The 25881-nt window shown below is 38.4% G+C and overlaps 1 protein-coding gene across 1 annotated transcript in view; it reads left to right on the forward strand.

Annotated features, from left to right (window-relative positions):
* The window catches only part of LOC134211226 (uncharacterized), a 419224-nt gene that overhangs the window by 74974 nt on the left and 318369 nt on the right, over window positions 1-25881 (forward strand). The window contains exon 2 of the mRNA XM_062687921.1: window positions 2302-2332. The gene's annotated coding sequence lies outside the window, so the exon portion shown is untranslated. The remainder of the gene's footprint in view (window positions 1-2301; window positions 2333-25881) is intronic.

Raw genomic sequence — 25881 nt, forward strand, 5'->3', positions numbered from 1 at the left:
CATGTTTGCAAGGTTTATACTAAGCTAGCTTTGTTTGGGTTCGACTCCCAGATCCTCCACCAAACCCTCGTCAGTCGCCGGATCCGTAGCCCATACGGTGGCGTTTATGGGGTACGCGCCTTACCGTCACGGCTGCCCGATGACGACTGACAACACAGTAGCGGTTAAGTAACGCATTATGGGGTACGCGCCTTACCGTCACGGCTGCCCGATGACGACTGACAACACAGTAGCGGTTAAGTAACACAGAGTGCCTAACAAATAAAGAAAGGAAAAAAAACTTGAATACGGCTCCGTTCTGCTCTAACTTTTTGAGCTTTCCAAATAAAATACTGTTGTGGATGTACTCTTCATTTTCCAAACATATTGAGCATACAATAGTGTATAAAATCAAGGAACTGACGTCGAAGTATCATTTTAACCATAAAATAATGTTCGTTGGTCAGATGGGCCTTTAAAAACTAGTATGGTAAATCGTGCATAACTTAGAAAAATTATACGATTGAGATGTTTAGACACAAAGCACAATATAGACTAAGCCTCCCAACAATATTCACAATCCGTGGTTGCGAACCTAGCGAAAAAATAGTTTTCAAGAAAAATGCAAGATGGTGACCAAGTTCAATATGGCTGTCTCCATTTTTATTATTGCAAATTGAGGCCACACTCTTCTTCTTTCTAACGATATGCTGACCTCTAAGATCGGTTGAGAAAGGTTGGAGTTATGACAGTTTTGATGAGACAAGAATTGACAAAAATCGAGGGGTCCATAAAAGTGATTTCGTGTGTAATTAACGAGTGAGAAATTCAACTCGGATCCTTCATATACTCGCCGAAAGCTTTCAAATGGGCATAAAGTTAGACATTTTTGAGAATCTCGTGCAAATAGTGGCCCGGTCTCAGCGAGAATTATTCAATATACTTAATTCAATTAATTATCTTAAGGACGAGCATCATAGAATCCAAATTTAACAGTACAGTGAAGATTGTCCTTAAAGATAAATCGTCTAACTCAAACCTTTGCTATTTTTTGACATAACATAGAAATACAAACACAAAAGGCTCGATTAACATCAACTAATTGCTGTTTTCGTCAGGAAAGGTTAATTACTTATAATTAGCACTAACTACGCACAAACCAATCACCGGAAATGAGCAGTTGAATTTGGGTATGTACCGCCCAGCAAATGTGTACCAAAAATAGGAGTACCATAAATGATGTGGCGAAGACTGACATTGTACCGCGAATGATGAGAGGCGTTCCAGTCTCCTGACACCAACACGCGGCTGAGAGCATTAGTTTTCATCGTCGTCAAACACGATACTCGCCACAAGGCAATATGCAATGATAAAGGGTAATAAACAATGTGGAAAATGCTATCACGACATCAACAGTTCGAGCCACCTGCGAGATCCCTTCCACATCGACTTGAGAGATGTTACATCTTCATAAAAAATCATGTTTATTTGCCGTTCCTACAGAGATGATCGTTTAGATCGATTTACTGGCATTCCACGTAATGAATTTCCGAATAACTCTGATCGAAGATCAATAATACATTTGACAGACGTCGGATTGTTTTTGACTGAAGTCTTGTTGGTTTTCTTTTCCACATATTCACACATAAGTTGTAAGATTGGAACTGAGTTCGAATAATTAATTGTAAAAATCAAAATGTGAAATTGATGAAGTCGTGAATTAAAAACATGTTCAGATAGATTTTAGAAAGCAAAATATATATAGTGATTTTATATGAATACAAAAATTTGGGCTGTAGAGGGTAAATTTGGTTTAAATTAGTGCAATGAGACGCAGCCTTAAAGCCAAGGATATTTCAAGCATGATATTTGAGTCATTCAATCCTGACATTAACCTGAAATGATAGTTGATTAGCTTAGATTTTATGTTGAAGAGCCCAGAAATGCAAAACTACTGCATACTACTAGTGAGCTTGGAACATAGTGGTTTTGTCAGGATTTGAAATATTATTGTTTGGGGGGTTTTAAGTTTTTAAGCTCAAACATTCTTGAGTTCGACCACAACAATCTTAGATATACAAATATTCTTCGGGACTAAATAGAATTGGGTGATAGACATTAAAAATAAATAATGAAAGGTCGAAACTTGCCAAGCAATAATTTCATCTATTATCTGAGATCTACCTCCGGCGCATTCCAAATTTATCTTCAAATATACTTGGATATGTAACCCAGAATGATTTTCAATTGAGACAATAACACGTTCATTATTTTAAATTTTATTGCGAATATCAGTAACAGTAATGCTTTTTCTTATTTCAGATATGCATCATGTTCCAGAGTTTAGTAAATGGTAAGAAAACGTAAAATATATTTTAATATGTTTTTGAAGTTACAGCTTTTTAGCTTAGATAGAAACTTAGTTGCTCCACTATTGAGCTACTTTACGGGAATCATCTGATCGTCATCATTTTGTTCATGGTACTTTGCTCCTACAAATGATACATACCATGTACGGTAAAATATATTTGCATTTCCAAAATTGTGAATTGTAAATTTGAAGTAGACTTAATGTAGGGAATATTAGAAACATGCCTCCCCGATTAACCTTAACATAAACTTGTTTTGTAATTTACAGGCAATTTAATGGCCGACTAGGAATAATATTTGTCTTCATCTAAAAAATTGCCATGAATCGCGAAATAATCGCAATTCTTCTCATAGCACCACACCAAATATCCCACGGCCACGATCTAATCAAACGTTTTTCTGGCTTGCGGCGATTACACGAAAACTTTTGTTTCATCTAAATTGATTAGGCGTTTCAATGGGCAAAGTTTTCCGTCATGCCTAACTGCTTTTTTCACAGGCGACAGACATGGAGGCTTGAAGAAAATTTGGTTGATAACGAGGGTAAACCTTTGAATCGCACCTAAGCGGGACCCACACATTCATTTCATTTATTTAGTTAACGTCTAAACAGTTAACACTGAATCAACAATTTGACGCTACAATGCACGGTTCGAGGCCGCATCTCTCCATCCTCGGATTCGCCCCACGCTCGCCAAGTCGTTTTGCACCTGGTCTGCCAATCTCGCTCGCTGCGCTCCACGCCGTCTCGTACCTGCCGGACAGCAGGGTTGCTGTCCGGCATTCTTGCAACATGCCCTGCCCATCGTACCCTTCCGGCTTTAGCTACCTTCTGGATACTGGGTTCGCCGTAGAGTTGGGCGAGCTCATGGTTCATTCTTCGCCGCCACACACCGTCTTCTTGCTCACCGCCAAAGATGGTCCTAAGCACCCGTCTCTCGAATACTCCGAGTGCTTGCAAGTCCTCTTCGAGCATTGTCCATGTTTCATGTCGGTAGAGGACAACCGGTCTTATAAGCGTCTTGTACATGACACATTTGGTGCGGTGGCGAATCTTTTACGACCGCAGTTTCTTCTGGAGCCCGTAGTAGGCCCGACTTCCACAGATGATGCGCCTTCGTATTTCACGACTAACGTTGTTGTCAGCCGTTAGCAAGGATCCGAGGTAGACAAATTCCTCGACCACCTCGAAGGTATCCCCGTCTATCGTAACCAGGCGGGCCCTGTCGCGCTCGGTTCCGCCCACAAGCATGTACTTTGTCTTTGACGCATTCACCACCAGTCCAACTTTTGTTGCTTCACGTTTCAGGCGGGTATACAGTTCTGCCACCTTTGCAAATGTTCTGCCGACAATGTCCATGTCATCCGCGAAGCAAATGAATTGACTGGATCTGTTGAAAATCGTACCCCGGCTGTTACTCCCGGCTCTCCGCATTACACCTTCTAGCGCAATGTTGAATAACAGGCACGAAAGTCCATCACCTTGTCTTAGTCCCCGGCGCGATTCGAACGAACTGGAGTGTTCACCCGAAATCTTCACACAGTTTTGCACACCATCCACCGTTGCTTTGATCAGTCTGGTAAGCTTCCCAGGGAAGCTGTTCTCGTCCATAATTTTCCATAGCTCTACGCGGTCTATACTTTCGTATGCCGCCTTGAAATCAACGAACAGATGGTGCGTTGGGACCTGGTATTCACGGCATTTTTGAAGGATTTGCCGTACAGTAAAGATCTGGTCCGTTGTCGAGCGGCCGTCAACGAAGCCGGCTTGATAACTTCCCACGAACTCATTCACTAATGGTGACAGACGACGGAAGATGATCTGGGATATCACTTTGTAGGTGGCATTAAGGATGGTGATCGCTCGAAAGTTCTCACACTCCAGTTTGTCGCCTTTCTTGTAGATGGGGCATATAACCTCTTCCTTCCACTCCTCCGGTAGCTGTTCGGTTTCCCAGATTCTGACTATCAGTTTGTGCAGGCAAGTGGCCAGCTTTTCTGGGCCCATCTTGATGAGCTCAGCTCCGATACCATCCTTACCAGCTGCTTTATTGGTCTTTAGCTGTTGAATGGCATCTTTAACTTCCCTCAATGTGGGGGCTGGTTGGCTTCCATCGTCCGCTGAACTGACGTAGTCATCTCCTCCGCTGCCTTAACTTTCACTGCCTGTACTCTCAGCGCCATTCAGATGTTCCTCGTAGTGCTGCTTCCACCTTTCGATCACCACACGTTCGTCCGTCAAGATGCTCCCATCCTTATCCCGGCACATTTCGGCTCGCGGCACGAAGCCTTTGCGGGATGCGTTGAGCTTCTGATAGAACTTGCGTGTATCTTGAGAACGGCACAGCTGTTCCATCTCCTCGCACTCCGCTTCTTCCAGGCGGCGTTTCTTCTCCTGAAAAAGGTGGGTCTGCTGTCTTCGTTTCAGTCTACAGCGTCTACGTTCTGCCGGATTCCTTGCTGCAGCGCGACCGCCAGCACTGCATTCTTCTCCTTCAGATTATGTCTGCACTCTTTGTCGAACAAATCGTTCCGTCGACTTCGACCCATATACCCGACGTTGTTCTCCGCTGCGTCGTTAATGGCTGCTTTGACTGTATTCCAGCAGTCCTCAAGAGGGGCCCCACCCTCTTCCGGCAACGCTGCCTCGAGATGCTGCGCGTATGCAGTGGCGACATCAGAATGCTTCAGTCGCTCTAGGTCGTACCGCGGCGGTCGTCGGTACCGAACATTGTTGATGACGGATAGTTTTGGGCGCAGTGTAACCATCACAAGATAGTAGTCAGAATCGATGTTAGCGTCACAATATGTCCTGACGTCGATAATGTCGGAGAAGTGCCGTCCATCAATCAGAACGTGGTCGATTTGTGATTCTGTCTGCAGTGGTGATCTCCAGGTGTACCGATACGGGAGGCTGTGTTGGAAGTAGACCCACGCATACTACCCGATGAAGTCAATTTCACCAAGCAATATAAGTGGCATATAAGCACTATGTACATATGGACCTCCTTAGCCGTGCGGTAAGATGCGCGGCTACAAAGCAAGACCATGCTGAGGGTGGCTGGGTTCGATTCCCGGTGCCGGTCTAGACAATTTTCGGATTGGAAATTGTCTCGACTTCCCTGGGCATAAAAGTATCATCGTGTTAGCCTCATGATATACGAATGCAGAAATGGTAACCTTGGCTTAGAAACCTCGCAGTTAATAACTGTGGAAGTGCTTAATGAACACTAAGCTGCGAGGCGGCAATATCCCAGTGGGGGATGTAATGTCAACGAAGAAGAAGAAGAAGACATATGGACAAAGTAGTGATAGTGCGAATCGATGATTAAACACTGACTCAAAAAGTTAAATAAAGCTTAATTTTTCACCAATAATTATAAATGCACTAGCACTGCACAACGGGACTATGACGACATACTATAAAATGACTTGTGAAAGTTTGGCGCAACGCACATAGGAGTACAACTACAACTTTTTGTGCCGCGGCAAGTGCTGGCAGTGTTTGTTTACGAAAGTACCAGCGTTGCTAAGTCGTCTGGAAAAGTATTCGCATATCTCTTAATATAGGATCCCTACTACAAACTAATTACATTATTCGGCGCATAATTCAAAGGGGAGTCGTCTAGCTGGCGTAATCTTGGGGATAAGGGGCAAGAATAAGCATTAGATTTTATCTATGAAACTCTCTTTTTCACAAAAGCTAATGGAATATATCAGAAAGGTAGTCAAAAGTTTGGAAGACAATAAAATGGGGTACCTACCTACTGGTTACTAAGTAAAACTTTTAAAGCATTGCCCCGCTCTACTCTAAACGTCCTTGAATTTTGTTTCGTTTCAATTACTTACCTTTGTTTTCATTAATGAATCATATGTGTCTCGGAACTCTATATTCACTTAAATCGTAGCCGCTGTACTGCACTGGTTGACAATCAACTGATTTCCCAATAACGTAATAGGACCAAGGGGCCGTACACATATTACGTATGCACTTATGGGGAGTAAGGGGTTCTGTCGTGTTTTCACGCACCATATTAATAAAAACCATTTGTATGAAAAAAAACCCACATGAAGGGGAGGGGCTGGTGAAAGACCCAAAAAACTTGCTAACGTTACAAGTGTACGACCCCCAAGTAACTTCGGACGGAAAAACAATTTGCCGTTCCTACACAAAATCCAATGAAATGGCCCATAAAAATTATCACTGATTGTGTCCTGGCTTGCGTTGCTACACATGGTTGTACTGTATGCGGCCCATGGTTGGGAGGCCCATCTGAGACGTTGAACGACTTCTCGTTTGGAGGCCGTAATGCTTCTTAATAGCTCAGGCTGACATTAAAGTCCAATCAGCTTTCGCCTTCAATCGTCGAAATTCGATTTTCTGGTTGTATTTAAGTATGTAGGTGGTGTCGTACCACGAGGAATATATACGCCAATTCACATTTTACTGTGATGGCAACGATGGAGAATGGTAATAGAATTGTTGCTTGATGCACCTTTCACTTCTTATTTTATGGTTTAACCTTTGTTGCTATTTAATGACTGCACGACTTGTTTTAAGAGCTCGCGTTAAACGCAGAGAAGCATGCATTTTAAATCGAAACTAATTGACTAATGGACAGTCGCATACAAATTTAGTTTTCACACATCATGTAAAATGTATTGCAATATCACAGACTGTTAGGGTTTGACATATTGTCCTGTTATGAATGTTTTACCAAAGAACCATCTCAAAGGATGATACACATATTATGGACTTTTTAATGACTACTAGCAGCCCATAAATATCAGTTTAAAAGTATTATTTAGGGGTATTAATGGGATATTAATAAGTTTTCGTTTGCCATTTGATAGTTTTGTTAGCTTTTTAGACTCCACAAAGATTGTGAACCTTGATCGGTGGAGCTTAAAATTAATGTGTCGACGATTTAAAGTGTCAACATTAGTTGTAGGTGCTTTTTATTTCTTCTTATGGGTGATTTCATCGTGCCAGCATATTCACTTTATCTACGGAAATTGGTGGCCACAGAACAACCACGAGGCAATCCAATTCATATGCAATTCAGTAGTCATCCATTTGCCAGGGCTGCTATTCAACTTGGATCATAATGAACAGACAATCAATCTCTTTAGAAAAGCAAAAATCAGTATGAGTCGAAAATAATTGGTCAATCAATCGGAATCTATATTTTTTACGAGCTAAAGAACTCCCCGAAATTCATTCTTTCGGATTGAAAGACTCGTTTTCTTTTTATTGTGGAGTTGCATTTCTTTTCTCTGTGTCAGAAGTCAGGAACATTTCTTTACGGTTGCTACCAAAGGATGTCTCAAAACCACCAGAAAGCCAACAAATGGGCAGATTCTTGCAAGTGCTTTCATTGCATACGGCGATTGGAGTGAAACTGACAAATGCCCACCTTTCTGTCGTTGAACTGAATTTTATGTGCCGGGATATAAATTGTGCTCCATTTTGTCGCAACCCGAGTAGAAGAAAGTAAGCTGGAAAGGTTTTGGCAATAATCAAATCTAATTTAAAATATGCATAATATCTAAGAACCTGTTGTTTAGTTTATTGAAAAATAGGAATAAGCTGCAATAGCATGAATAAATTGTACGTTGAAAGTAGTTATCATAATTTGCTGCTCGAAAACGGGTACTGTCTTCTTCTATGCTCTAGCAATAACCAAAGTGTTTTCGCTGCGATAAATTTCTATCATTTTTTTGCTTCTCAACTTTCATTTTATTTGAGTCAACTAGCACAACAACCAATATTAGCATATGAAAAATGTTCTGTCGACAATTCCATTACATCAGTGAGTGCCATTACCTTGAATTCACTGAACTTGGGCACGAAATTCGGTTTATCCATGTTGGCACTTCCCATTCGTAACCTTATCGTTACTACAGGAAGGAGCACAAACTGACGACAAACCTTTTAAAATGGAGTCATAAATATTGCAAGTACTATCAAAACATACATAGAAACATGCAGTCCCATCATCCGTTCGATCACAGCAAGGTACGTAGCGTTTCCCTCTTGGTCGAAGCATGTGAATCTATAGTTGCAAGAGACCCATACAGTTTACTTCGTTTACACATCACCAACGAGTTTTTTTTGTTCGAAGACAGCAAAAGAGCACTGCAGAATGCATTGGCTGGAGGAGCGCACTATACCAAATGCTTCCATCGTTTACTTACACGTCATAATAAATATACTTTCCATGTCTGACAAGCGATAGACTAGGATTTGTTGCTCGTATGTAAGGACAGGGAAAGTTGTTCTACGTTGAACTGGAGCTTATCCCTTTTGTTTCCAATGGTACGGAAAGTATGGAGTTTTAGTCAGAATTAGATACAGTATATGATGAAGCAAAAAACGAGGAAGCTGTATCTTAGTTGGCTACTCTCATTGATTTTATCTTTATCCATATACGTACCGTTCTGCATGTTTGATTTGTATCCGTCAGATCCATTTCAGTTCCAAATTGCCTCTCCAGAGACGTAAAGTACGGTCGAGTACAATGATTCAATTAATTTGTTTTTCGAATTCCGAACCGAGTCGGCGCTTTTTGTGTCGGTTTTTGTATATTTATATTATTGGATATTGTGATTGAAGAGGGCTTATAAATTAGATCATTGAATTTTCAGCTTTTTTCATGTGTAGAGAAAACTCTAGGATCAATGATTTGGTTCATCTTCTTTAATTTGCCTTCATGTTCATATACGCATACATGCAAGGTAGTTTAGAGTAAGGCCTTTTTAACAGGAAGGACGAAATCATTCTTTTTTCAGCTCCTGCGTATTTAGTGTCGGTCCCATAGAAGTGAATTACAAAAGAACAACAAACGACGCTAACAGATTCTAGACCCAACCAGCGCTTGGCTTATCAAATAATCGGAAACGACTCTAAAGTTCATGTTAATTAAAATTCTCCAAAAAAGGTGCGAAATATATGGTCGCGGCTAAACCCGAAACTTTAGCGAACGTTTCAGTGTAAGACTCTTCTTGAACTATTTCAATAATTTTTGCAGAAAACGTTGAATTCACTTAAATTTAGACCACGTTCAGACCAGACTGGTGATATAGCTATACTTGATAAAAAGAATCTTGACATGAGAAGTCATATGCATAATTTTTAGTGAAAATAAGATATGTGACCTTTGATGTCAAACTTCTCTATATCAAGTAATATAGCTTGTAGTCTGGAAGGCACATTCGGTTAACAACAACTCTCGAGCCGCAACTAAAACATAAGTCTCGGGTTGTTCTGTCAGTGGTTCGTTTCACATTGAAGTGAGCTGGAAAACGGGAAAATAAATTTATCAAAACTTTACTATTTCTTACTATTCAATGTTATACTCCAACTGGAGAGCAAACGAATTTTACAACCTTGAGGAGCAACTTATTTGTTATCCTTCCAAAAAATTATAGATGTTCGGTGGGCCACACTCAAAACCTTGTACCTTGGTAAAAGATTTGCACCTTTACCATAGAACTCCCCGGGGAAGTAAATTTTGACGGAATTTCACACTTCTTAAAGGTTGGGCTTTGTAAAACAACTTTTTTTTCTGAATAATATACTGCCGTTATACGCATAGTTGTCCCATGTACATAGGAAATCCCAGCAAACATGGGACAAATTTGCGTATGACGGCAGTATAGTTTTGGAGTGAAATGTATCTTTCCGCTGAAATCTGTATCCAGGAACATAGTACAATATAAATACTCGCATTAAAAAAGCTTTGAATGCGTCGGGTACCGGAACAGTTTAGCTTGTTTTACATAGCTGTGTGATAAAAAAACTGGGTCCCCAATGATATGCATAATAAGACTCGCAAGCATATGGAGACGCATGATACATTTGTGCATCAACTTGTGACTACGGGTCGTACAATTATCAATTCGTCGAAGACGAAGTACATGATAGGAAGAGGCTCAAGAAAAGACAATGTTTGCCGCGCAAATCTGTATCCTGGGCCATAGTGCAATGTAAAAGCTTGCCTAAACAAAGCTCTGAATGCGACAGGTACCGGTACATTTTAGGGAAGATCCATTAATTAAGTAATGCAAATATTGGACTTTTTAACCCCCCATCCCCCCTATGTCACACTTTTTAAAAAGCTTCTGAAAATTGTGTATGGGTCGTCACACTTCACTCAACCCCCCTCCCCCCTCTAAGCGTTACGTAATTTGTGGACGTTTCCTTAGCTTGTGTTTCACAAAAAAACCGTTTTATCACAACTAGTTGACGGGGACTGCTTCTCATGTCCTGTTTTTTGTGCGGGTCCGCGACGTTAGGCATAAGGACGCTAGGCATAAGTACGTTAGGCATAAAGACGTTAGGCATAATGGATGTTAGGCGTAATGGACGTTAGGCATAATGAATATTAGGCATAACAAACGTTTGGCATGATTCTGCCTTCTTTATGTCATGGGCTGTTCTTTGAGTTATTTTATGCCTAACGTCCATTATGCCTAACGTACATTATGCCTAACGTCCGTTATGCCTAATGTACTTATGCCTAACGTCCTTATGCCTAACGGGGTATACCCTTTTTGCGCTTGTGTTAGATTGCGAAAAACTTGTTTTCATGTGTGTGACCGTTCTTCACAGCAGACGACTAAGACAATGAAAGACCGACACTTGATCACATTAGTTGCGTATCTGGTGATTCGGCTATTATGACTGAAAAAGGTTTATGCCTATCGTTTAACGCCGTACATAATCTTGAGATTGAATTTCACAATTTGCGTTTCCCAAATGATCAAATTCACCCTATTTTCAGCCTAAGCTTTCGTTTAACAGATTTAATTGATCACAAATCGTATCTGTTATCTCTTAGCCCCATAACTGAGGATATCCTACAACAAAAGCACGTATGAATTGAAATGATTTCCGTTTTCACGAACAAATTATCACAAGGCAGTCAAAAATCCGCTTGGTGCGGTTTGGTAGAGCCCCGACCAAATAAGAAACTATTCAGACAATATAATGTACACTTCGTTCACGCTTGTTGCATGATTTATTTGTATAAATTGTGCATTATTTAGCCAACTGACCAACACGTTTGTACAGGCATCGCCGGTACTCCATCATCATTGAGACGATTTTTCCCGGCACCATTTCCTCGGAAAAGAGCCACCCGTTAAACGTTGATCCGTCTTTCTATCATGACCACAATCTGTCACATCAACATTTTGCCAAGAGTAACGCGTTTGTCAGACGGCCATCAGACACGCCCAGTTGTGTTATTTGGTGACATGAACGTCATTTAGCGTGATCAACGTTGCTACTGCGAGTTTCGTCTATCAAGAGAAGAACAATTGTCGGGAAGAGCGGGACATTTGGCAGTCGATCAAATTAAACTTGTCGTGCTCAGGGATTGGATTTTTCACCAACTCCTAATTCAACATAATTCTGAAAAACTGAAAGATTTTTCAAATTCAATCCGTATTTGTCAGTATTGCGATTCTGCTTCTCTTGTCAATAAAAACATTCCAGATTACGATATAAATCCCAACTTTTTGATTATTATGAAATTTGTCTATTACTCGAATACTCTATGAGCGTTATTCAATTTTCCTGCTGTTCATTACATGGGAAAATATTGAGCTAAACATTTTGTATTTCAAAGTCCTTATTGAATTGATGAAGTTTGAGGATAAACGTTTGGATTCAAATTGTATTAAAACAAGTTACTTTTTTTTTTTTTTTTAACTAATTTTATTTGCTAATTATCTAATACATGCATTCATCTCTTAGACTAGGTGTTCCGTGTTTTCTTAACACTATCATCCTTATTTGCTATGTTATATTTTTAGTTATTATTAATACATTTCAATTGCCTCTGGCAGTTAGATTTTCCTCAGGTTGAATTGAACCATGTAGGAATTACAATGTTTTCAACTTAAACTAATCTTAACCTATTTTATACTAAGGGTACAAGAGTTAATCGTTGCAATAGAAGATTGCAACGATTTTTATCTAAAATTGAAAATATTTTGTTGGACATTTGTTGCAATGTCTCAATATTAGAAATTCTATGAAGTTCATTGGTACTATACCACGGAGGCAACTTCAGAATCATTTTCAAAATTTTATTTTGAATCCTCTGAAGTGCCTTCTTTCTGGTATTGCAGCAACTAGTCCATATTGGCACAGCATACAACATGGCTGGTCTAAAAATTTGTTTGTAAATCAAAAGTTTGTTCTTAAGACAAAGTTTTGATTTTCTGTTTATAAGTGGATATAGACACTTAATATATTTGTTACATTTGGCTTGAAGGCCTTCAATGTGATTTTTTAAAGTTAATTTTTGATCTAGCAGAAGTCCTAAATATTTAGCTTCGCTAGACCAATTAATTGGAACCCCATTCATAGTGACAATATGTCTGCTAGAAGGTTTCAAATAAGAAGCTCTCGGCTTATGTGGGAAAATTATAAGCTGAGTTTTGGAAGCATTCCACATAATTCCATTTTTGCAAGTAAGTGGAGAAAATATCCAAACTTTTTTGCAATCTACTACAAATGACACGAAGGCTACGCCCTTTGGCTGAGAGACCTGTGTCATCTGCAAACAAAGATTTTTGACACCCTGATGGTAAATCAGGTAAGTCAGAAGTAAAAATGTTATACAAAATGGGCCCCAGTATGCTGCCTTGGGGACACCAGCCCTTACAGGTAATCTATCAGATTTAGTATTCTGATAGTTTACCTGCAGTGAGCGATCTGATAAATAATTTTGGATCAGTTTAATGATGTACAGAGGAAAATTAAAATTCATCAATTTTACAATCAAACCTTCATGCCAAACACTGTCAAATGCTTTCTCTATATCAAGAAGAGCAACTCCAGTCGAATATCCTTCAGATTTCTTGAGCTGAATTAAATTCGTAACTCTTAATAACTGATGAGTGGTTGAATGCCCATGGCGAAAACCAAATTGCTCATCAGCAAAAATAGAATTGTCATTAATATGTACCATCATTCTATTAAAAATTATCTTTTCAAACAGTAAGAAAGCAAACTGATTGGGCGATTACTAAAAGCCTCAGCTGGATTTTTGTCCGGCTTCAAAATTGGAACAACTTTGGCGTTTTTCCATTTATCTGGGAAGTATGCCAATTGAAAACATTTGTTAAATAAATTAACCAAAAAGGATAAAGAGCTCTCAGGAAGTTTTTTGATAAGTATGTAGAAAATACCATCATCACCCGGGGCTTTCATATTTTTAAATTTTCTAGTAATAGATCTCACTTCAACCAAATTAGTTCCCAACGAAGGGTCAAAAACATTCTCTTGGTTGAGAATGTCTTCGAAGCTCCGTGTAACCTGATCCTCAATTGGACTAGTGAGACCTAGACTAAAATTATGGGCACTCTCGAACTGCTGAGCAAGTTTTTGAGCCTTTTCGCCATTTGTTAATAAAATTTTATTTCCCTCTTTAAGCGCTGGAATTGGCTTTTGAGGTTTTTAAGATATTTTGTTAATTTCCAAAAGGGTTTCGAACTGGGATCCAACTTCGAGACATTATTCTCAAAGTTGGTATTTCTCAGAATAGCGAAACGTTTTTAATTTCATTTTGCAAATCTCGCCAAATAACTTTCAACGCGGGATCGCGAGTTCTTTGGTATTGCCTTCTTCTCACATTTTTAAGACGGATCAGTAGCTGAAGATCGTCGTCAATAATAATGGAGTTGAATTTAACTTCACATTTCGGAATTGCAATGCCTCTGGCTTCGACAATTAAATTTGTCAAAGATACGAGAGCATTATCAATATCACTTTTGGTATCGAGAGGAATATCAACATCAAAATTCCTATAGATATACGTTTTATATAAATCCCAATCAGCTCTATGATAATTAAAAGTAGAGCTGATTGGATTATAAATGGCTTCTTGTGAGATTTCAAATGTCACAGGAAGGTGATCAGAGTCAAAGTCAGCATGAGTTACCAATTGGCCACACAGCTGACTTGAATCCGTTAAAACTAAATCAATTGTAGAAGGATTTCGACTGGAAGAAAAACAAGTTGGTCCATTGGGATATTGAATAGTATAATATCCCGCAGAACAATCTTCAAATAAAATTTTACCATTGGAATTGCTTTGAGCATTATTCCACGAACGGTGTTTGGCATTGAAGTCACCAATTACGAAGAATTTTGATTTGTTGCGAGTCAGAATTTGAAGATCAGCTTTCAACAAATTCTTTTGCTGCCCATTGCATTGAAAAGGCAAATAGGCTGCAATGAAGAAAAATTGTCCAAAATTTGTTTCAACAGAAACTCCCAAGGTTTCAAAAACTTTGGTTTCAAACGAAGAAAATAATTTATGTTTGATACGTCTATTAATGACAATGGCGACCCCACCACAGGCGCTGTCAAGACGATCATTTCTGTAGATAAAATAGTTTGGATCTCTTTTAATGGAGAGTCCTGGTTTCAAATACGTTTCAGTTATAATGGCAATATGCACATTATGAACTGAAAGGAAGTTGAATAATTCATCTTCCTTACCCTTTAAAGAGCGGGCATTTCAATTTAGAACTTTCACACAATTATTTGGATCCATTGAAACGGAGTCCGATAACAATTTTTTGTGTGTACTTTATACCAACCTGAACAGCTTCAGTAATGGTATTTGCTTTGAACATTGCATCAATCATGTGATGCAATTGTTCAGTTAAAAAATCAAAGTCGGAAGCAGTCATGCTACCTGAATCGGCAACATGACCGTTATTTTCCGTTGGGACATGGGTATAAACCTCATTTTGAGAAGAGAAATTTTGTCTACCAGCAGCGATGTTTGCATACGTAGGTACATTGGAAAAATTGGAATTTACTGAAGTGCTTGCTACCCGTTGACGAGCGGCAAAATTTGTTTGTGAATTGTGGTGGGTATGAATTGCTCGACCGATAACCGGTTTCGAAAATTTGAGCGTTGGAAAAATTTCTACCCGGCGAATCTGGGATCCGATTGGAATTTCCGTCATCAATTTTGCACGGGAATTCAAAACTTTTGCGTGAAGGGCATTCCCAGAAATTGGATTTATGATTGCCCCCACAGTTTGCGCACTTAAATTTATTGGAATCTTCTCTCACAGGTCATGCGTCCTTGGCGTGAGAGGTTCCACCACAAATCATGCATTTAGCATCCATGTGACAATGTTTGGTTCCATGACCCCACTTTTGGCACTTACGGCACTGGGTAGGGTTTGGAAATTTCCCCAGGCCTGCGGAAATGTTCCCATGTAACACGGACATGAGACATAATACAGGCCTTTTCAAACTTTTCATATTATTTAGTTCACTTTTGTTAAAATGAACTAAATAAAATTCTTGAGAAATGCCCTCTGGGAAGTACCAGAATGGGATTTCTTTTTCATCTTAATTACTTGGACTGGTGAAAATCCAAGTAATTGAGAAATTTCAATTTAATCTCATCCAGTGATTTGTCATCACTGGGAGACCTTCAAGACGACTTTGAACAATCGCTAAGTTTTGTCGTCGTATGTGAAGAATTTATGGCGCTTCTCAGTTAAATACTGAAGAAGACGTTTGCGATCGTCAAAGGATCCCGGCAAAACGCGGCAGTCACCCTTCCTAGCAATCTGAAATGAAACTTTGATCCCCTGAAGGTTACTCAAGATTTCATTCCGAAAGCCAGAAAACTCGGCAACAGATACCACAATTGGCGGAATCCTTTGTTTCTTCGCATGAATCGAATCACCTGGGCTAAAGGTAGATTCGATTTGCTCAATTTCATCATTAATCAAATCGAACTGATTGCTCAGTTCGATAGGAGAAGAAACAATGTCAACATTAGATTTAGAAGGAATATCTGAAGTCTCCAGCTTCCTTCTGTTTTTCCCGCGCTTGGGCAGGACGGTCTTGAAACCTTGTTTCTTTGAAGGAAGTGGAGAATTCAGAGACTCCCCCTTCCTCTTGTTTTTGTTAATACTCATTGCTGAGCGTGGAGACGTGACCTTCTAAGAGGTTTTTTCCCAGAACGGTGTCCCTGCAGGATTACCACCGCTTGTCGGAATTTTACTTCCACAAACGGGTCCAACGTAAAACGAAGGCACGGGTCCTTGCAAAGATCGTAACGGGATCAGTGGGTACAAGTAGCGCTAAGAAGCACCGTTGAAATTAAAATAGCTTCGGGTAGTATTAAAAACTTCCTTCCGCAACGAGAGAAAGAACCGCACAGCACGAAAGCACGATGCGATCTGAAAACAAGTTACTTTATCTTGCAAAACTGGTTACAATTAATTCACCGATCTTGGATCGTGTTACATGATGATATTTTATGCCCAGGAAAGTCAAAAAATTTCTATAACGTGTCGTAAATCATATCCAGCCACTCTCAGTAAGGGTTTGCTTTGTAACACCACTTCTTTCCACGGGGTAACGAAGGCCTCTAATCGGATCATGTTCCGCATCAATCAATTTTTGGATTGAGAAATTCATCGAATAGCAGATGCATTCGTGTATTTGGGCGCCAGGGTTGTAAATAATTGACATTTGCATGTCATGGAGCTAATGACAATGACATTTCTCGCTTAACTTTTCAAAAGGACCTAAGTAACATTTTTATCATGAATTAATTTGAATAGCGCAATCAACAGAAAAACACGAAAGCTTTTGATTGCAGTACTCAAATTACTTCATGAAAAAAATGGGTTCTTAGGTCCTTTTGAAAAGTTGAGCTTTGTCTCTTATGCCTCAGATCATATATTTACAGCATTGTCCTGATAAAGTTATAGGCACATGCAAGCGCTACAACTGCGTCATACCTTATGAACTGATGTCTATGCATCTAATGTGAAAAATATGTTCTCGGAGAATCGGGGTAACTACTTGTATAGCAGATTGCACAGTGGTTACTGAAAGGGTTCAACTCAATCTTGCTAAGAGAGCCGATAAAACGTGCCGCGGAAACTGACGATGATTTACATCACGGCATTGTTTCTCTCCTTCAACGTTCCTCTCTGCCATAGGACGGAATGAGATGCATCGGCAATGCCTAACAGAAATGGGAAAAGAAGAAAAGTGTGATATTATAGATGATCAATACGATTTTAGCGTTCGTTTTTCGAACGGTAATGGTGGGTGTATTAATAATAGATGAAATACAAATTTATCTGCTTTGAAGCTAGTAACAGCAAAAGGCTGTAAAGTTAGTTGATCAAAAATCAAAACTTAAGGCATAGAATTTTCATGAGTCATTTTATTTAAAAAATCCCTCTCAAGCTGAATATATAAAACAAGTAGATGCATGCTTCTAAAAAGTTTTTGGAGAATTCGATGAAACTTCTAGCCGAGCTTGTCAGGGGACTGAGAGGATGGCCAATTCGTCTACCCCTCATTTAATCAACAGTTTTTTTTCTTTTTTTATCTTTCAATTCATGATATCAAAACTTAGGAAGCATCAACGATACATGAGAACATTTCAGAACAATGCATTGGCTTTCCATGTGGCAGGATATGTAGGTATAATTAAAATAATCATAGGCTCACAATCATATGGAGACGCATGGTACTTTTGTGTATTGGTGCATCAACGTGTGATTAAATTTGGGCAAATTCCAACACATCTACATTCAAATAATTGTACAAGTATGCTAGCATTTACATGGCAACTTTTATTTAGGAAAGCTGAACTTTGTTACATTTTTGGGAGTAAGAGGTTATGGTTAGCTTGTCGAATAGCGCGGACGGGTAATTATGATAAATATAAGCTCAAACAGCTTGTTTTCAGTTGTTCTCTGAACGATTAACACCATTTTTTTCACGTCTACGGTAAACTGGGGTGAAATGCTACCCGGGGCAAAACGACCTTTTGGCATTTTAAGCGGTGCTTCAGATATAATTTCAAGAATGTTTATTGGTGGATTGGTAGTTCGAGATCCGAACTAGGGTGTATGTCCCTATATCCATCTCAATAAGCAAACGGACATACACTGGTGGAAATATATATAAAGACAAGCTCGGTTTCTATACAAAATGGCGATATTGGAAAGTCAATATCTCGATTCTTAGCGATTCGATTGGGCTGATTTTTTGCCAACAAGCCTAAAATGACTTGAATTTTTATTCAATGATAGTTACATTTACACATATATTCTGGTTATACGCGTTTCTGTTGGAAATAATTATAAAGACAGTTCCGTTGTATGGAGCTCCATATAAAAAAGTGGTGTCTTTATAATTTCCAGATTTTGAGGTTAAAATCAACAGAGATGTATAAAATTTACTCAAAGATCGAAAGTTCAAGTTAAAAACAGGTGCCTAGTAAAATTTCAGCCAAATCGAATCGCTACGAATCGAGATATCGATCCTCAATCATGATGAAAATGTATGAAAATCATGCTTGTCTTTATACTTATTTCCGGCGGTATATAATAAATGGCAATAACGTAATGAAATCGAATATGATGTTCAAACAAATATCAAAACCGTGCTTACTCACAAACGATGATTTGATTGCATATCAAAAGTGGTGCTTTTTCCTTACCTAATTATTCTAACGAACATTTAAAACAGTCAGCGAAATGAACATAATATCCATCTCACCATAGAATTTTCATCTCACGTGGATGGCGATGAGTGTACCGATATCGGTCTTATTTTTGATTGCCGCAAATTTGCTCAACACTACTGTGGGTCTTGTACAGACTCACGTAGATCTTTTGTATAACTCATATATAAACGATTTTCTTATATAGATAATGACATTCTCAATTGATTTGTTTACTTTATTGCAAAGGCAATACCGACAACAAAAAAGCGCTTGCAGTAATTTGCTGATTTGCCTATCTCCAACAAACTCGCACACATTGCCAACTTGCGCATGCGCATTTCGATGCTAAGCAAGCGTGAAGGCTGTGACGCCAAAATAAAAAAAATATGCTTTGCGCATAATTTACTGCACAATGCATCGCTTATATTTTTAGCGAAATTGTGTGAAATAGATGATGATTATGTATTTAAAGCATTTAGAAAAATATTGCAAACTAAATTTTCCATGATATCAGTGTTAGATACAGCGTGATATGCTAAGAAACAATATTTTGAAACAGTACAAAAGTCTTTAAGGCCCAAATTACCGTAATCCAGTCATTGACAAGAAAACAGCCTCGTGCTTGTACCACCCCCAGGAAAAAATCCGCCCACTGAGGAGAAAATGCATTCCCCAGCTGAATCGGGGAAGCACTCTTGGTTTAAAACTACATCAACATATAGTGGTGACTTCAATACATCCGTGGGATGCTTCATTTGGATGAATTTCGTAATATTATTTGAAAAAACTGCCTTTTGCAGAAAATATTGCAAAGTTGAAAAATATTTTCCAGGAGGAAACCGTCGATTTACTCTCACGCTCTCTTATACTTTGCAGATATTCGAAAATCATCGTTCAGTGTTGCGTGTTGATTTGTTCTATATGTTGTTTTCTCGAATATGTACGTAAACATCAAGCAATAATCTATGAAAATGATGCTTTTCATGCTATATATTGACACTAAATATTAGTTGTGAGCAGGACCGGATTCAGCCGGAAGGGGGCCCCGGGGCCGACAGCTTGTGGGGGCCCCAAAATGTACAAAAAAGGTTGGTTTTGGTACATAAGATTTGTGGGGGCCCGGGGCCACGGCCCCCCGGCCCCCCATAAATCCGGCCCTGGATGTGAGCTAGAACTGTAAAAACGCAAGCATTCATAAGCAACGCAGGTTATTTATTTTTTCATAATTCAAGTGTTGATAATGTAATGTAATGCTAGAATAATAATGTAATGCTAAAACGGCATCACTTTTCATGTACACAGAGAGAAGACCGATCATATGGTCATGTAAACAATCCATTGAATCTGGACGAACATTTGAGAAGGTAGTCAACTGCATCATAATTTTACATTCATGTAAAATGCATGTAGGAAATTGTGTAATTAGGAGAAGGATGCACAACAAATCAATCTCAGATGCATGTTTGAGGTTGTTTATGTATATCACTATAATCTGTGCGCTGTACAGGTATTGAAAAGGACGTTAATATTTTGTGGAAATATATAGAGTTTGATACCTTTTGAAATGTTTGTGTACTTTGTACAAAATCAGATCTGAGCGAATGAGTAGGCTCTCCGCAAAAAAAGAAGCGAACAGCAAGAAAAAGAAGTCGATTTGATGTATGACATTTGAACCTTAAACTGGCACCTCTGTGCTGCCAAGAAGAGATGTACATACGTACAAGTGTTATTTTTTAATTAAAAAAAATATTCTCATAGTTTTTCTAGCATTTGAAAGTTATTTTTTCATTAGAAACTAGTGAAATTGTTAATCTATTTCCTGAATTTTGTCGTGCGCCGTGATTCGTAGAGGAAAGTGTTGCAATTAGTTCGCAATAACGTGAAAAAGTTGAGTGTTTGAAAGTGGTTCTCTACTAGCATGTATGAACTAGTGAGACGGATAACTTTTTTGAAGGTAAGTTTTCAATCCTAGATGGAACATGATTCACTTTTTCATTGAAAATTGCGATATGCAAAGATAACTAACGCATATATTAGTTGGAAAACATCTAAATTGAACCCGTGAGAATGTGCTGCATTAGTTTTTCGAATCGTTCAGTAAGATTTTAGAGTTGTATGCCTAATTGAAATTTGATGGGTGCCAAATGAGATTGAGATAGGTGCTGAGATGGACATGGGAACAGATACCCTACATAGGTTGTAGTAAATACTGTCGAAAAACTGCCGAAAATGTGCTCAAAAACATCTAAGGGTCATGTTGCTCCGGGGGTGCATATTACTCCAATTTCCCTAACAAGGCCTCCCACGAATTTGCCTACCTATATAAGGTTCTCTGTTGAATATTGTTTTCGTTATTCTTTCAGCAGATATTTACATTAAGTAGCCAGCCCACTTAAGTCTGCCTTATTTAATATAATTCTCAATATTTTTTTATTGTACGCTTGATACACCGCCCTTCTACGCATAGTTGTCCTAATTTAGTTTTTGTGGATTTTGACTTTTAACCATAGAGCAGTCTATTTTGATGTATACTTTTAGAAAACTCTAACAGATTTCGAACTTTGTTCGGAAAATCATTGAAAACAACATCAAGTTTGTTTGTTCCGTTTCTTAATTTCTACGCATAATTGTCTCGCCGTGATTAAATTCATCATTGTGGCGGATTTTGTTATTTTGTGGAGCAACACACATTGAAAAAGCATTTTCTGTTTTAGATCTTGCAATCTAAGCCTGTTGCATTGGTTTAATGGGGGCAATTTGTACAATACTCATCCTAAGCGACATAATCACTTCAACCACGTGGCAGGTTCACTTCCATAGATAAAGCATGTGGAGACATATGTAAATCGCAGTAGTCATTCACTAAATCTCGCTTAACTTTTCAAAAGGTCCTAAGTAACATTTTTTTCATGAATTAATTTGAATAGCGTTATAAAGTCATAAAGTCGTCATTTGAATAGCGTCATAAAGCGTTGAATCACCCCTTTTGACATATGCTGTGTCCACCATAATTTTTCATAAATTAATCTTAGCAATCTGTGACAAATAAAAATTTTCAGTGAAAACTGTCATTGTTTTGATTGAAGATATAACGTGGCTTTGAAACATAGTTTGATTTTTAAAACAATTGTTTTCTTAATAACATATTTTTATGTTTGCTTCTTCTAGGTGCAAAGATCATAAGCTTAGCTTGGCAAATATGTATGCTAAGTACGCTTCTGAGGTACACAATTGGTTTTTTTTCACGGTTTTTCTTCCAGGCACCGTATTGTTTGTGCAAAGCTATGTGTCCTGGACGATTCTTATCTGATACCCGAAGCCTGATACCTAAAGCCTGCAGAAATCTAGTAAAAATGTTTTTTCACGTACTTCGTCCTGAAGCAGATTCCAACAGTGATTTTAATATATAATCCATAATCAATCTGTGGTCACAAGATAATTTAAATATAAATTATAATTGAACTCTTAATTTCTTGCCACCCACCACAACTCCCCCTATAATAATTTATTTTATATTTTAATTATTTTTTTTTTAATTAATTTGATATCAATACAATATCTATGAGTAAAGTTATAATTGTTAATTCACGGTAAAAAGAGCTAGACAAGAATAACCAAGAGGAAGGAAGATATGACATGCGGATAATAATCACTCGGGCATAACTTTCAGGGGTCACTTCCACATCGAATTGGAGAAGTTCCTTGCTCTCATTGTATTGTATTTGGTGTAACCATTGTGTAACGATCTGGCACTTTGATGTCCCCTATGTTATCTGCTATCACATGCTATCCAGAAGTCACAAAAATTCAATAATTCAACACCGTTGATCAACCTGAAACCTTCTCATGCTTATATATCAGAGGGAGTTTTCCGATAACAATCTTCCGGTAGCCTGTAAAGGAGTGTTTATTTAGGGGAACGGTTCGGCACTTCATCTCATAGCTCCTATTCCCATCCCATTAAAAACAAAGCAATGAAAAGGTATTTGGTTTGTTTCTTATTTTTGTGATTTTTTTCACTAGTGAGCACTCGTGTTAGCAAAAAGAAGCGACGAGATTGGTGTTGTATTTCTTTGTTTTGCGATGAGATGAATATATGTTCAGTGAGATGGAAATCGGAACAGTTCCCCTATATCGTTGAATGTGGAATCATGTGAAGTTGTGAGCCGTGAGCCGATCGAATATATCCGAGACTAATATCCATTCTTCCCAAATTCATAGGATTCTCAGAAGAGTTTCAAGAGACAGCCGTTGTGTTTTAGAAGTTCAGTCAAAATCCTTAAAAGAATTAAATCGGTTTTGTAACTGAAAAAAGCTAAATATGAATAAACACATGAATTAATGCACTCGAATTATCGAACATATTTTGATGTTTACGTTAAATTGACAGATCAGTAAGTAGTTCATGGCTACCAAGATATTATTTTGAAATTAGTTCACAGCAGATGTCAAATTCGATTTACCCCTTGTTAATTTATGGCTAGCGTAAAAAGCTGGATTGATTGCAGTATTCAAATTAATTCATGAAAAAAATGTTACTTAGGTCCTTTTGAAAAGTTAAGCGAGAAATCATGCATTGAACGGGGCTGATATGCGTAGAAACCAAAAAAACAAGTGCTCTATTTCTCGGCATAACTGTCCCGCCAAACTATTTTCATGATCGTTGTCGCAAATTCTATTTGTGAGTTAAAAATAAGAATGATTTCAATGAAATTAGGTCTTCTGAATGGTTCTGTGATGTAATAATCTTATATTGCATTATGGTTATACGCCAGGAATGAAAATTAGTGTTCAATTTCAAATGCCATTTTCTCATTTGTCGTTTTTGAATATGGTACAAGCATGCGTAGAACGGTAGTACACTGCCGTAATCTGAAAATGTGACGTATACGCCATTTTCCAAAAATGGTGTTAACGAGTACTACTCATCGAGCTCTTTAACAGAAAAATGGAAAACATGCATGTTGTAAAATGGCGGTTACGTCATTTTTCCAGATTACGGCAGTACAGCTCGTGATCATGCGTCTGCGTCACACATCATTTTCTAGTTTGCCACCGATTATAGTATCCAGTTCCGGTTCACCTCTATTATCGTCCACGTTTCGTAAGCCGTATATGACCCTATTTTCAGTAGCAATATGTCTTTTCACTTCACGGGAAACGTCATTGTCACATGTCACAAGCATTTGAAGGAAAATAAATTCTTCAACAACTTCAAACATTTCTCCTTCAAGAGGATACTACTTTATTACTAACGTAGATCTGTTCCAAAAGTCAATAGGCATTTGACGTTTGTAGCTTTTGAAACAGATTTATGATACGTTCATTTATAGATGTGAGATATGCGATGAGAAAAGATCACTGCCTTGATGGTTGCTGTCACAAATCCATGAAATTATTACTTTAAAACTCATATAATGCAAATTTCAAAACACTTGCTGTCGATTTTTACGCGTTATTCTCACACGTGTGGTTTTTCAAACAGTATTTAGGCGTATTTTGGTATTTACGCGGTTAGATGGCACTAATTACGAGGAAAATAGGCTTATGAATCAACTACGTTTTACAAAATTCAATCAATCAAAATATACGCCGTGCGGTAAGATGTGCGGCTACAAAGCAAGACCATGCTGAGGGTGGCTGGGTTCAATTCCCGGTGCCGGTTTAGGCAATTTTCGGTTTGGAAATTGTCTCGACTTCCCTGGGCATAAAAGTATCATCGCGGTAGCTTCATGATATACGAATGCAGAAATGCTAACTTGGCTAAGAAACCTCGCAGTTAATAACTGTGGAAGTGCTTATTGAACTGAGAGACAGCAATGTCCCAGTGGGGGATGTAATGCCAATGAAGAAGAAGACGCTGAAGGCAATAAGTGGATTCATGGTTATCTGGATTGGTTCTTAGCATTTTCATGATTCAGTAACATTCATATCTTTATAGGGTATCAAGCGAAGTAAGTGAATAAAATGTAGTACAGACAACAGTTGTTAACAGACAGAAAGGCACAACGAATTACAAATGCCCGAAATGAAACTGTTTTATGATTCGAAACGCCTTCATGACATTAACCATCTAATGTACCACGCACCTTACTCTAAAAATATAAATGCGGACGCGTGGTGTGTTGCTTCAAAAAGACAGCGTTCTGTCTCATTGTTTACCGATCACAACACATACCATTCAGATTATTTTTCAATTTTAAAAAGGAATTCATCTAGGTACACTGTTCCGTAGCCGTCGGAGGAGGCACAAAAGATTACCACAGCATACACTTATCCAGGGCATAAATTAATATTGAAATAATGATTAATTGCCTATTTTTAACATGATTTGCCATCACGAACATTTACAACAAGAGATACAGAACACTCACTTAACATCATAGTTAGGTAAACAAATTAATGAGGCCAATCGTTTCATAAAATGACTCTCAATCAATTGATTTAAAATCCATTTGTCGATGTACATTTTTAACACGATACAGTTGGAGAATCAATTACAACATGGAAAACATAATATCTGCATTACGTTTGCTTCACACACTTATATTCATGGAAATAATGCTCGGTATCCTGTCACACTGAGTAGTTTCGTTGCATTTGAATGGAAATACCGCATTTCATACTGCCGGGAATGCACATAAGATGCATATGATAAATGCTTGAAGAATAGGTATCTACCATAGGACGTGTGTTCGAACAAGCATCCATATCGCCGATGGCAGTTTTTGCTCGATTGATTGAATTTATGCTAAATATTTCCCAGAATCGATTTTCCCGGGAAACATTGTGACTCGAATTGCGCATCTCTGAAATTGATCGGTTTCCTGATGCAGCTGATATCTCACATCGTTCTAGGAAGTGTACATATAGTTGCATTGTTAATATCTACCAGAACGATCAACAACAACAAATTTTGAAACTATTTCAAGCTCGGCAAGACGAAATGACGCGCTCGAGACGAAACGGCTGAGGCTTCGTTCCCTTGTTCGATGGATCAACTTTT

The sequence above is a fragment of the Armigeres subalbatus genome, chromosome 2 (genome assembly GCF_024139115.2).
Source record: "Armigeres subalbatus isolate Guangzhou_Male chromosome 2, GZ_Asu_2, whole genome shotgun sequence".
Taxonomy (NCBI): Eukaryota; Metazoa; Arthropoda; class Insecta; order Diptera; family Culicidae; genus Armigeres; species Armigeres subalbatus.